Source organism: Bubalus bubalis, chromosome 8 (assembly GCF_019923935.1).
Source record: "Bubalus bubalis isolate 160015118507 breed Murrah chromosome 8, NDDB_SH_1, whole genome shotgun sequence".
Classification (NCBI taxonomy): domain Eukaryota; kingdom Metazoa; phylum Chordata; class Mammalia; order Artiodactyla; family Bovidae; genus Bubalus; species Bubalus bubalis.
The window spans coordinates 19,481,826-19,495,590 of NC_059164.1; the positions used below are offsets into that span (position 1 = coordinate 19,481,826).

General features: G+C 35.7%; 1 protein-coding gene across 3 annotated transcripts in view; it reads right to left on the reverse strand.

The window, feature by feature from the left end:
• Positions 1–13,765, reverse strand: part of THSD7A (thrombospondin type 1 domain containing 7A) — a 492,988-nt gene that overhangs the window by 349,067 nt on the left and 130,156 nt on the right. The gene's annotated exons all lie outside the window — the stretch shown is intronic.

Sequence of the window (13,765 nt, forward strand, 5' to 3'; positions counted from 1 at the left end):
GAAGCAACCTAAATGCCCACTGACAGAGGAATGGATAAAGAAGATGTAGTATATACCTACAAGGGAATATCAGTCATAAAAAAAATGCCATTTGCAGCAACATGGATGGACCTAGAGATTATTATACGAAATGAAATAAATCAAGACAATATAGGATAATACCTACATTTTTTTACATCTAAAAAAGATACAAATGAACTTTACAAAACATAAATAGACTCTCAGACATAGAAAACAAGCTTATAGTTACCAAAGGGGAAGGTGAGGGTAGGGATAAATTAGACATCTGAAATTAACATATATACATTCCTATATATAAAATAGATGAATAAGGACCTATTATACAGCATGGGGAACTCTATTCAATATCTTGCAATAACCTACAATGGAATCTGAAAAAAAGACCATATAGCATAAGTGTATATTTATGTGTGTGTGTGTGTGTGTGTGTGTGTATAACTGAATCACTTTGCTGTACACCTGAACCTAATACAACATTGTAAATCAAACTACACTTAAACAAAAAATAATCCAAACAAGCAAACAACTCTTTGAGTGGACATACTCAAACCTGAGAATTCCTGCTTAGGGAAGACATGCACAGCACTCTTGGCTATTGCCTTTCTCTAGGTAAGATCACTTCTCTGAATGGTTGTCCCATTGGTCTCACTCCGCCCTAGTAACCTAATGTGTACTGTTTAGTTCAGTTCAGTTCAGTTGCTCAGTCGTGTCCGACTCTTTGCAATCCCATGAATCGCAGCACGCCAGGCCTGCCTGTCCATCACCAACTCCCGGAATTCACCCAAACTCATGTCCATCGAGTCGGTGATGCCATCCAGCCATCTCATCCTCTGTCATCCCCTTCTCCTCCTGCCCCCAATCCCTCCCAGCATCAGGGTCTTTTCCAATGAGTCAGCTCTTCGTATGAGGTGGCCAAAGTACTGGAGTTTCAGCTTCAGCATCAGTCCTTCAAATGAACATCCAGGGCTGATCTCCTTTAGGATGGACAGGTTGGATCTCCTTGCAGTCCAAGGGACTCTCCAGAGTTTTCTCCAACTCCACAGTTCAAAAGCATCAATTCTTCAGCACTCAGCTTTCTTCACAGTCCAACTCTCACATCCATACATAACCACTGGAAAAACCATAGCCTTGACTAGATGGACCTTTGTTGCAAAGTAATGTCTCTGCTTTTGAATATGCTCTCTAGGTTGGTCATAACTTTCCTTCCAAGGAGTAAGTGTCTTTTAATTTCATGGCTACAATCACCATCTGTAGTGATTTTGGAGCCCCCCAAAATAAAGTCTGACACTGTTTCCATTGTTTCCCCATCTATTGCACATATTCAAATTTATTGGCAGTGTTCAAAGCTTGCCCGTCAAAAAAGCTAGAAAACGCTTCCCCAAATTGTGTTAAATTGCTAATTACAGACAAAGGAGCCCATCTGTAAACTATGAGAAATAGCTTCAAGTTCACACACACACACACACACCTGTGCTTATTAGTTATTATTCCTGCTTTGTAATTCAGAAATAACAGGATCAGATAAATCTTATTTCAGAATAAATATAATTTATTTTACTAAATAAAATTAATTCCACCACACCCAATAAGTGACAGCGCCAGGATTAAAACTGTGCCAGTGTATATCCAATGCCCATAGCTTTTTCAGTTATTGTACTGCCTCCCTCATTAATCACCGTTGAAAACTTTCTATTCTTCTGGAATCAATATTTGCCATTATCTGAAGGTATCTGTAGTCTTAAAGGTTTACAAAAATTTACTACTATGTGCCAGCAAAGTGCCAGGCATGATATCTTATATGAATTGTGCATTAAAATGATATTTGTTCAGAAAATATTAAAATTAAATATAGTGGTGTCTGACTATACTTTGACCTTCTGTTTACCTTTGACTTCACATATACCTATTCTATCTTCCTAATGCCCTAACTGAACGGACACTGATGGACAAAAGGACCTACTGAAATGCACTGAACAAGTTAACATGCTTCATAAAGCCTATATTTTCTGAAAGAAGAGAAAAGTTGGAAGATCAGAGCGAGAAGCTTCAGTTAAAGGCATCCCCTCTATCCAGTGAAGTGAAGCAAAAAACACTTCACACACTTAGGCTGGAATTAATTGGAAGTATAATTGGCAACAAATATAGACTTGAGCTGAAAACACAACAGGTTTCAGAATACATTAGATTATCACTTAATTAGTGGCATCTTTGAACCATAAACCAATCTTTCACTAATTCTATATACAGAACAAGGATTTAATTGAGAGGAACAAAGCACTGGAAATCCTCATTAGGAACCCCTAATACAAGTGGGAAAAAGATAGTTTCTACCTACAACAAGTTATTTGAACTTTTAATCAAACTTTAAATAAGTTTGACTTAATCAAAATCCTAATAACAGTAGGCTGCCTGAAATACAAAATCCTCAGCATTTTCAAACCGAACGTAAGGATATATAAGAGATACAATATTTTAAAGACATAGTAAGTTAACAGTGGACAGATAACAGCATACCTTAGTATACCTAAATATGTCTTGCTGCTAACAGAATTACAAGATTTTCTTCTCATTCATGCACAAGATATGACTTAAATGACTTAACCTCGTAGGGACTACGGATTACAGGCAATCAATAGAATATCTGTTTTGGTACAGTTTCTTTCTCACTGAATTTCTTTGATGGCAAAGCAGGGAGGAGATAGGGATCCCTGGGTGTCTCAGTGGTATTTGGAGTCTCAAAAGGTGACACGTGGCTGGTTCTACCTCTAGCTTACTGTGAATAGTTTTCTCGCCCTCCACACCTGTGCTAATTTTGCTTAAATCAGTTGAGGTATACTTTTTGTCACTTGCACCTAAGAGAATTTCATCTCCTTCATCCAATCACCCCAAAGTCACACTGTAGTAAAAAAGCAATCCTCATATAAAATCATCAATTCTATTGCTAGATTATGCTTTCTGAATATTTTTTATCTTCCAACTAGATTGTTCAACTATTCCCACTACAACATTTTTTTTTTCAACTTCACTGGAATCATGAGTATATTACTTCTTTGATTTTCTCACATTTTCCCTTATTTGTCTTTGACACAGTACCTTACAATTTCATTAGTGGTCCTACCAGTACCCTAATATCTTTTTGTTGTATGCTTTCTCTTCCCAGGTGGCTCAGAAGATGCACCTGCCTGCAATACAGGAGACCTGGCTTCAATCCCTGGGTTAGGAATATCCCTTGAAAAAGCTAATGGCTACTCACTTCAGTATTCTTGCCTGGAGAATTCCATGCACAAAGCAGCCTGACAGGCTACACAGGTGTCGCAAAGAGTTGGACATGACTGAGTGACTTTCACTTTCTCCATACCTACACCAAAGCTTCCCAGAATTACTGGGGAAAAAATCTATTCATCAGCCACATGACTTTCATTATAAATCCATGATCCTTAACTTTATATAAATTCTGCAAATCATATCACTTTCCCTAGTCAATTCTGAGACACATATTCCATCAAAAAATAAAAGCATTTTAAATATTCCCAAACCAAACTTACCCCTTAGTTCCCAGACATAAACTTATCTCACACTTTAGATCAGAAAGAACATCAGCAAGAGTTTCAACTTTCTGCTACCAAACCAACAAAGCTGCCATTGTTTTAAATACTGCATAGTGATTAAGATACTGAGCTTTGGAGCTGGGGTCTTCTACAATACTTTACTAACAGTGGCATTGACCTGTTAGTTATCCTCTCAAAAATAGTTCCTCAGTTCCTTCATCTTCAAAATTGAAATTTTAATAGTCTCTATTTTATTGAGTTGTTGCAAGGATCAAATTAAATTATGCATGTAAAGTGCTTTATAATGGAGTCTGCCACATGATAGGCTTAAATAAATAATAACTATTACTGTATCATTATTTTTATTGTTATTACTATTACTTTATGGAACTGCTTTCTATCTCTTACCTTCCCTTCTGTTTCAACAGACAAAATTTTCTCCTCCCAAAGGCCAACACTTTCACACAGCTTTTGAATTCTTATGCCCTTCCTTCTCCATTTGTCAACAGTGCTCGGGTCAAACAGTAGTTGTGGAAGGGCTTCATAAAGAGCAGTTTTTACAACCCTTGGGAAACATTTACACCAATCCTGTTCCCCAGAGTGAGATTTGTAACCTGAGGCTAGCCAGGGGTCCAGGAATTATACGCAAATTCACGGATGTGCTGCTTCTCCTCTCACTCACTTCCTGGGGAGAATATGCTTAGCTTATCATCTATTCATGGTTCATGACCAAGAAAAAGTTAAGAAACAATTGCTCTATAGCTTTTGAGACCTTTGGGGGCATAATTTGCCATATTAAGTGGTGGTTTGGGAACTATATTATGGGCACCATAAAGAAAATCAAATAATTTAACATGCCTCATTTGAAATGGCTCTCCAAAGAGAAAACACACCGCCAATGGGTGCTTCACCCAAGATAAGTTTAATGGCTGCACCATATTTGAAATGCTAATCATTAATTGACACTTCACAACTAAGTGACTTTAAAAAATACATTCAAAGTACTATGACTGATTTAAGGAAGTGATCAATTCCCCATGCAGAGGGGAAGAACAAAGGCACTATTGGGTTACTGTATGTAATTTAGAAGTATTTGTCATTGTTACAATGACAATTTGAGATAATATTGTCAAATAACAGGAAATTGACTCAAACTCTAGGGATGGCATCCTAAGTAAAATATAAAGCCTCATCATGATTATGTTTGCCTAACAGGATTAACAGAAACAATTAAACATTCTAAAACCATGCTTAAGCTACTGAGGTGAGGAAATATATACAAAGCTTTAAAGTACCTATTATACATTTTGGTAATTCCAAATTTAAATGAGCCAGGCCTAGCTACAGGGTCTGCTTCCAGAAGGTGAAGACCCAGGGACATTCGATCTGATTCAGTGTTTAGTGATTCCGGGAGTCCTAGTTTCTTTTCACAGGCACTTGCAACTTTCATTTCCTCCTCACTTCCCTTTCAATCAGACTATTGCACTTGGGTTTACACTGTACTCCCACTTTTAAAAAATTCCTTTTACAAAAAAAGGACAGAAGGAGATATGCCTTCAAACAGGGGACTGAGGGATGCAGGAGGATTTTTAACTTTTACATGTTTTTTTAATCAGGTTTTATAATAAGATTTGCACTATATTTTAAGCACATTTAAACTAACTTGGTTCAGTGGGCAAAGGATTCCCTTTTTATGGGAAAATGTTTTTGGAATAACAGAACCCATCACAAATTTTATTTTCTATAAATTAATCTGAGCATATTAGGGATTACCAAAATAACTCATTGTCTTTCATGGTTCAAAAACTTCAACTTCTGTATTCCAATTTTACCGTTATTCAGTGTCTCTAAGAATATCTATCACATAATAAGGCTTCTCGATGGTCCATAATATAGACTGTTTGAATAAAATGAGTAAGCACATAATATGGTATAACATATAAATGCACACAGTTATCAAGAATAACATTTCTATTATATAGTCTCCAAGCTATATAAATAATCCACGTTATACTTCTTATACTTCTTAATATACTTTGAAGCCACATTGATCTGTTTCATACAAAATGTCTCAGAATTACCGTAATTTTACACTTGAAAATTTATATAAGGTTTGTTATTCCATGTACATCATACATAAATGTAATATTGTCAGCCACCTTATACATATTAAAATGTGCTACTAAAAAGGTACCACACTGCGAGTTGTACACATCTCTCTCTTTGTAATAGTTAGCTACATGTATAATGCTCCAGTGTCAATCTAAAGGCTATGGTCTTGAGTATGAATGCACAATAAATATTTATCAAACTGTTACTTTCATTGATATGCAAATGACTTTTCAAAGCAGGGACTGCACATTACACTTGCAAGTGGGAAAGCACACAATGAAATGTCAGAGGCTAAAACTCCTCACAAAATAAAGAAAATGCCATTAGTCTGCAAAAATATCCTTTATATCTTAGCAGCTATACAATCTACTTTTATTCACAAGACATGTCTATTAAGACAGGACATGTGTTTCACTTGTGTTCAGTAGTATATTAACATCCATTTAAATCCTATAAATTTAGATTTATCTTTCTTTTTAAAAGTTTCCATCACTTGAGTTTTGAAAATTGTCTAAAGATCTTAAAAGGATATTATTTAAAAACAAAAGTATCAACTACTTGGCAGGAACACGTTTGCTTCTTAAAACAAGCTCTATCTGTAAACCAGGTTAAATAATACAAAACAGAAGAAATGTGTTCTAATCACTTTCAAAGATTAGGCCTAAGCTTAACAGAAAATCATTAAGATACATTTATCAGAGCCTAAAGAACCAATGACTTATTGGTAAATGAGTGATCAGTCATCTTCTTGTCATTATCTGAACAGAACAGATACTAAGGAATCCACTCAACTCTGATTCAGGGTTTCTCAGCCTGTTCTTGTTCTTTGCTTGAGTCTTTGTAGAATCAAGAAGAGAGTCTCCTTGATGTCATATTCTTTATTTTTTAAAACATGGACTGAAGAGGAAGACAAAAGTGAAGTTGAGAAAACTTTCTCCATAAAACATGCAACTGGCTTAAATATAAAATGGAATGAATTTTCAAAATGATTTAGCCATTAGAACTAATGGGGTCGCACTGAGTTTAGGAAATGAGATCATCCTCTCTGTCCATGAGGCAGAACAACCACTTTAAAACAGACCTCTGAATTCCTGTCTCTAGCCATGACACCATGAATATTTCTGATTCCTTCCACTGCTTTTCTTTGAATTCACGCCCAAGCAGCTGTAAATCTCAGTGAAGCACAGTGGGAAGGTAAGCACAGTGTTTGTCTTTGCAAAAGTTCTTTGGCCTCCTGGTTTTGCTTCTCTGTTATGGAGCTATTAATTTTTTACAGACCTTCTGTTTACCACCACACCCTGTCTCATACACCAAGTACTTTGGTTGCTTCCTGAACCAGTTCATATAATTCTGTTGGGTTCAGAAATCACAGAAAAGTCTGGGCATTTATTATTAAGGGGAGCCCCAAATGATTTTTTTGTTTTGCTATTTGTTAGCTAGAATCAATACATTCTATCATTATAATCTCTGCAAAACCACAGATGTGTATGCCTGGCAGGCAAAGCCATCAGAGAGACTAAGATCTTCCCCTGCAGTAGAGAAATCTTATTTTTATTTTTAATTAATATAAAATGCACACAGAAACCAGAGGCTGAGAGACCCAAAGGAATCTGTTCTAAAGCCTTCAGCATTCTCTAGTATATTCTCATTTCCATGTCTGCATTTTTCAATGCTTATTTGATATTCCTTTGAAATTCATTTGGCTTGGGCCAAAATAACTCTTGAAAATGAAAGATGCTCATACAAATAAAATATTTTATTCAAGGATCACTTTCTGTTTTCTCATTTATTTTCTAACAGACTGTCATAAGTTTGAATATGCACATTTTATCTTTTTCCTTCTCCATGATTTCTTAACCCTATGAAAATAGCACATAGCTGAATCAGACTGAGGGATGTCAAGAGGTTCCTCAAACATTTCTAGCAATTTTCCCCACTTTAAATTCTTTTTCTCCTCATTCCTTTAACCTGGAAGTGAATTCCAATTTCTTTGCCTAATCACAACTTATTAATTTTCAAAATGCCTGGCTCAAAGCCTAGAATTAAAACTAGTTAAACTGATACTTTACATATTATAAAGATAATACAGGGACAATGTCATAATTTAGTGTTCAGTGTTAAACATTTATACTTATTCCTTCAACTCATGTTGAAATACTTGTCATAAATCAGCAATATTGCATAATTATAGATGCTATTAAAACATATTTAATTTAGAAAAATTCAATGGATTTTGCTCATGCTTCTCACAGGTTTGAAAGTGTTTCCATAGGTCTAAAAATAAAATAAGCAATCATAGAAATTATAAATGTTTACTGTTTGCTTTCTAATATATTTGGTACAACTGTATTACATTCTACTGAGGGTGCACAAAATTTATAATAAAATCAATAACTAATAAGATCTTATCAACAACTCAAGATAACAAAGTACAAATAAACATAAAACCATAGGACCTTTAAAATAAATCATTTACTCTTTCGGTAGCTAGATTCTCTCAGCTGTAACATGGAGACTTTTGAGTAGAATACCTTTAAATCCCACCTTAGCTCCAAACTGTTGTACCATTAACGTTTTCTCCTTTTACTCTAGCCCAGGGATTTATGTGTCCTCTGAATTCTAAGTTTCGGACCACTCACTCAGTTGGCAGTCTTATATTGTCATCTTTTGTATCGTGGTCTAATATGCTGTACCTCAATATGCTATGTCCACAATCATTAACAAATAGTCACTGTGGATCAACTAAGCATAATCTTTAGGCATTTAGGTAATGGAATTTCATTTAATGTGACTGATGCATGTCTAGACATTGTATAATATGTGGGCAAATGAAGTAGATCAACATAGGAAACATAATAGAAATCTAAGCAATACTTGCCGGATACTACATGAGTGGTTGAGAAAATTATTATAAGGAAAATTCAGAAAAGAAAGAAATTTAATAACCTTGATTTACTTGGAAATGACCATGCACTAAACTCTGTATTAAGCCCTTGAAAAGTAAAAATGAGTAAGATAAGACCCCTGCTTTCATGAAAATCACTAGTAAAACCCAAGCTAGTCTATGAAGAAGACAAAGCTGGAGGGTTTCTGAATCATTTACTCAGAACATTTAATTTCCTACTTTTTGTAGGCTCTCTGCTCAAGCAGGACAAGTGCAATGTGACATGCATCTTTATATTCCCTGGAGTGTCTTATGCACAGTAGGCACACCCAATGAAACCTCATAAATGATTCTCTTAACCACATGAATTTATACTCACAAATACCCTACAACAGCCAGATCAGCCTGAGATAATAAAAATCTGCTGACATGATTTACATACCACCTGAGTGTCACGGCTGCTGTGCTTTCTGACTTATCAGTCTCATGATTTGGCCCGGTAAATGAGTTACGGGCAGTTGAATCCCTTGTGACTCAGATTTGATTTTATGGCCATAACTCATAACTAGGATGGAAGGAACCTGAAGGAATCTCTTCTCTACCCATCTTCAGCTGCTGTTTCCTTTGGTCTATATTTCAGTCAACACCTGACATATATATTTTTAATATAGTAAGGCTTTTACAGACATATAATAAGTAGTTTAACTTAGCTTTGATAATGTTATATTAAATTTCTGGAAGGAACCAGTACTTGGACATTGCCAAAAAAAAAGGTCCTTTATAAACAGAAAAATGAAAGATTTTTTAGAAGGTAACATGACTAGGAAGCCACACAGCAAGTTTGACAAGAAATGTAGCATTTCCTGCCAGTTAAAGCCTTCCCCTGGGAGAGAAGCTGATGGTACTCTGAATTCTGTACAGGATCGATGCAAATAGGCTTTCCTACCTAGACACAACTTCATACCGCCCATCTGACTGACTGCTAATTCTCAAAAGGGCAAGTAAACTATACATGCTATCTGTAACTTCTTTAATGCCACTGTAGTTAAAAAGCTTGTGAATATCCAGTACAACTGCTTTACAGTGTCCCTTTACTGAAAACACTTATTCAATTATTCAAGAAAATTGAGGGATCTGTTGTATGCATTAAAGTGGTAGTTTCAAAGCCTTAATAAGCATCAGAATCCCATGGAAGCTTATTAAAACAAAGATCGCACAGCCGTACCCCGAGTTTCTGCCACAGTAGGTCTGGGGTGAGGCCCAAGAATTTGCATTTCTTACAAATTTCTTACAAATTCCGAGTTCACACTGATGCTGGTGGACCATGGAATAAGCCTCTAGAACCAGTGTACCAAGGATCAGTTAAATATGTTTTATATGCATGCACACACAGAGAAAAAAAAAACAACTTTGCCAGTTATTGCTCAGTGACTTTTCTAATTTCAAATACATGTACTTCCTATAACTCATATTTCTTTCAGATCACTTGGGGAACGAGAATTAGATTCTCAGTAACTTTGATTTTGTTCCATTGACTCATCAAGGCTAAATCTCAGATATGAAATTCAACAACAGGTAGTTTAAGTTTTCACCTAAATAATACGCAAGAAAACTTGAACCGTGCAGTCCCAAGGGAGTGGAAGCTAGAATCATTTGAGGGTAGCCATAAAATCCAGAGTGGATAGCCCCTGCTGAATTCTTACATGCAGAATTAAAAAGTACTTCTTTAGTTCTAAGGCAGAGAGAATCTGTATGCTGACCTACTTCTCAAGAAAGCATGATTGATTAAGTTTGCATAATACTCTGAGGAGGATAAGTGCTTTATTATTTGACCTAAGATTAAAACAAACAAACAAACAGTGTGTACCCCTGGCTGATTCATGTTGATGTACAGCAAAAACCACCACAATATTGTAAAGCAATTATCCTCCAATTAAAATAAATAAATTGATTTTAAAAAAGGTCTACATTACAAGTCCCTATTTAAAGACTATCATCTGCTTTAGATGATCACAGTATTCTGCAGGTTATATCAAAAATGAGAACAGAACAATAGATAGCTGAAATAAGTAGTTCTAGGATCTAATTACCTCATATTTTTGCTATTCAAATGATGATTGTGATTATTACCTAATATGATAATATAACGTATAGCTCAGATTGTTTGGAGGCAGCAAAAAAGACTTATGTATTAAATGACCTTAAGATGTATCTAAATAACATGTGTATAAAAGAGTTTTAATTCAGCAAAAAAATCTTTGGCTTACTTTTCTTGAAGAAAAAGCTTCAGGAATATTTCTAATGCTGTCTTATTTACTTTCCAAGGACTGCTAAAAAGTCTTAGAAAGTTGAAGAAATACAAATAAATCAGATAAGCAACTGCATTCAAAGTATTTAATTGAACACACAGACAAGAAAGTTTTGATGATTTTGTGCCTCCGGAATTTGCACCCACGGCTCTGTCCTCCACTCCATGTTACATACATGAAAGATTTTGCAGAAGAGCAGAAACTGCCTGCTCCTGAGCCACACAGCCCAGAGTTCAAATCTCTGCCCTTCTGATGAGTTGTGTCAATTCCTCCAGTCGAACGTGACATTCTCAGACCCAAATGAAGGTTTTGAAATATCACTTCAATCTTCAATCAGATAATTATTTCTTATAAAACCAATTAATCTCTTCGTTCCTATGTTTCTCCTCCTCTACATATAAATTCACACTTGTACCTTCATGCTTTAATATCCTCAATTTCCTCATCAGGCAAGTGGCATTTTAATTAGCTACCAGATGAGACTGTTATTAGGATTATGTGAAATAATAAATATGAAGTTATAAGACACGGAACAATATAGGTAATAAATGTGGTAATCTTTTTAAGGGAAAAAAAAAAAGCTAACTGGTTGTACCTCAGTGAGAACTGATATAAGTCTGTGATCCCAATAACAGACAATTCATCTGTGCTCCAATTTCATTGTTTGGGTAACCATTCTGAACAAGAGAGATGTGGTCAAATTCCAATTAATACAGGAATATCCCAGTTGAGATAAATACTTACTTACCATCTTTGTATTCCTATCAACAAAAACCTTAAGACTATCTTTCAGGGGCTCACTTATTTAAATCTCTCTTTTTGTCCCCAGAAACAAATAAAAATGCTCAGCTGAAATCTTACAAGTAACACATGAAGAGAAATGCTGAAAAGCAACCTTCTTGCAAGAAACCACATAATACGAAGGGAGAAAACTACAGAACTTGTGTTTATGGTGTCTGTTTCCAGACTGTTATTATTTAGTCGCTGAGTCATATCTGACCCCACGGACTATAGCCCGCCAGCCTCCTCTGCCCACAAGATTTCTCAGGCAAGAATACTGGAGTGGGTTGCCATTTCCTTCTCCAGGGATCTTCCCAATCCAGGGATTGACCTGTGTTTCCTGTACTGGCAGGCAGTTTCTTTTCTCACTGAGCCACCAGGGTAGACCTCATGTTTCCAGATTATACTGCAGCTATTTACTGGGGCTGCTATAAAGAGTGAATTTACTCAAAGAGAATGATGACAACATGATACAAAATGACCTCCTGGGTGAAGGGCTGATCCTATATATTAAACTCTAATATTACTGTCCACAGTCTACTACAGTAGCTAAATATTATTCATTACTGGTTTGTGCTTGGGCTTCTAAGTCATAAATAAGTAATAACAAACCAGTGAAAGGAACAGATAACTTTTTTCCTCTTATCATATAATAACTTTTTTCCTCTTATCATATAAAATGCCATCTTGCTTTGGAGTTACAGATCATACAGACATCATCTAACCTCTACTATAGTCATTTGCTTTTTGAAAATAGTCAACAGTTTGATATACTACAAATATAATTATTAATCTAGGTACTAGGTTTCAAGTATCCCCTTCACCTTCAAATATTAGAAGTTATTTTCACTTCCAATGGGCACAGTTACTGGCCAGATCTTAGGTATCCATGATCCAGATGAACCTGATGCCCTAGTAACCTAGGCAGAATGTCAAATTTGCTGCCACAAATTCAGACTGCATTTATTTACTTACAAGTATCTTCTCTTTAATCCTAACATCAAGTCTCATGTCCAAGTATCAGGTAATAAGTGACTGGTTGTAAGTTATTATAGGAATCAAGCTGTTCTGTCTCCCATTCAGAAATCATCAATTTTCTAAAAAGGTTTCTTAAAAGGGCATACTTCAGAACACAGAACAGACAGTAATCTGAGAACCAGACAAACTTAAGTTCCTTCCAATGTGAACATTCTAAGTCCAAGAATAAGTGTCAAATTTCCCCTTCCTTTGAACTTCCAAAGTATTACATCTCTACTTGCCCATCTTTGTGTGTCCATGTATGTGTAAAGAGTGATTGACAGGACAGATACTCTCTCTTAACTCTTCCAAACACAGATGCGGTAATCTACCTATAGCTCCAACGCTATGGCTCATCAATTAACAGTTCTGCATAGCACACTGCTGCTGAACCAGTTAAAAGCCAGGTGAAGTCATGCAAAACTCAACTCTTGAGACTGGCATTTTGCATTCACTTCCCTTCCTCAAATTAAGGAAGGACTAGAAGAAATTACAAAATAGGCCAAAGAAAGAAAAGAAAAGAAAAAGATGATCCTACTTTACAGGGTTCAAGTTTATTCTTATAATCCTTTCCTCTCTAAATGCCTCTTTCAGCTTAGCTTATAAACATGCCATGTTACAGAGGTGGCCAACATTAACATATGAATATAATTAAGCAACTAAATGAAAAAAAAAAATAAATGAATTGATTGCTCATCTCTTTGTCAAAAATAAGACTCTCTGCTCATTTAAGCCCTAAGCATAAGCTAAGAATTTACTGTCATTCTGCCCCTTTAGCCGATTACTCATGTACTAAACAGGGAAACTTCCTAGACAGAGTAACTGACAGAAACTCTTTATATATATATCAGGAAGCAATTTTAAACATGTCTCGTGTGAGATTCTTTTTCTAAGGAGTAAGAAAATACACACCCATCCCTCAACCTATATTATAGAAGTCAGCGGATCATTATTTCTCAGTCTAGTGGCAAATCCCTACAAGTGCGACAGGTACACTGATGCCAGATATTCCTACATCACTTAAACTCGGTGACTTTTACTAACAGGTCCTGAGTATTTAACATGATTCAGATTTTATTAAATGGAAAAAAATG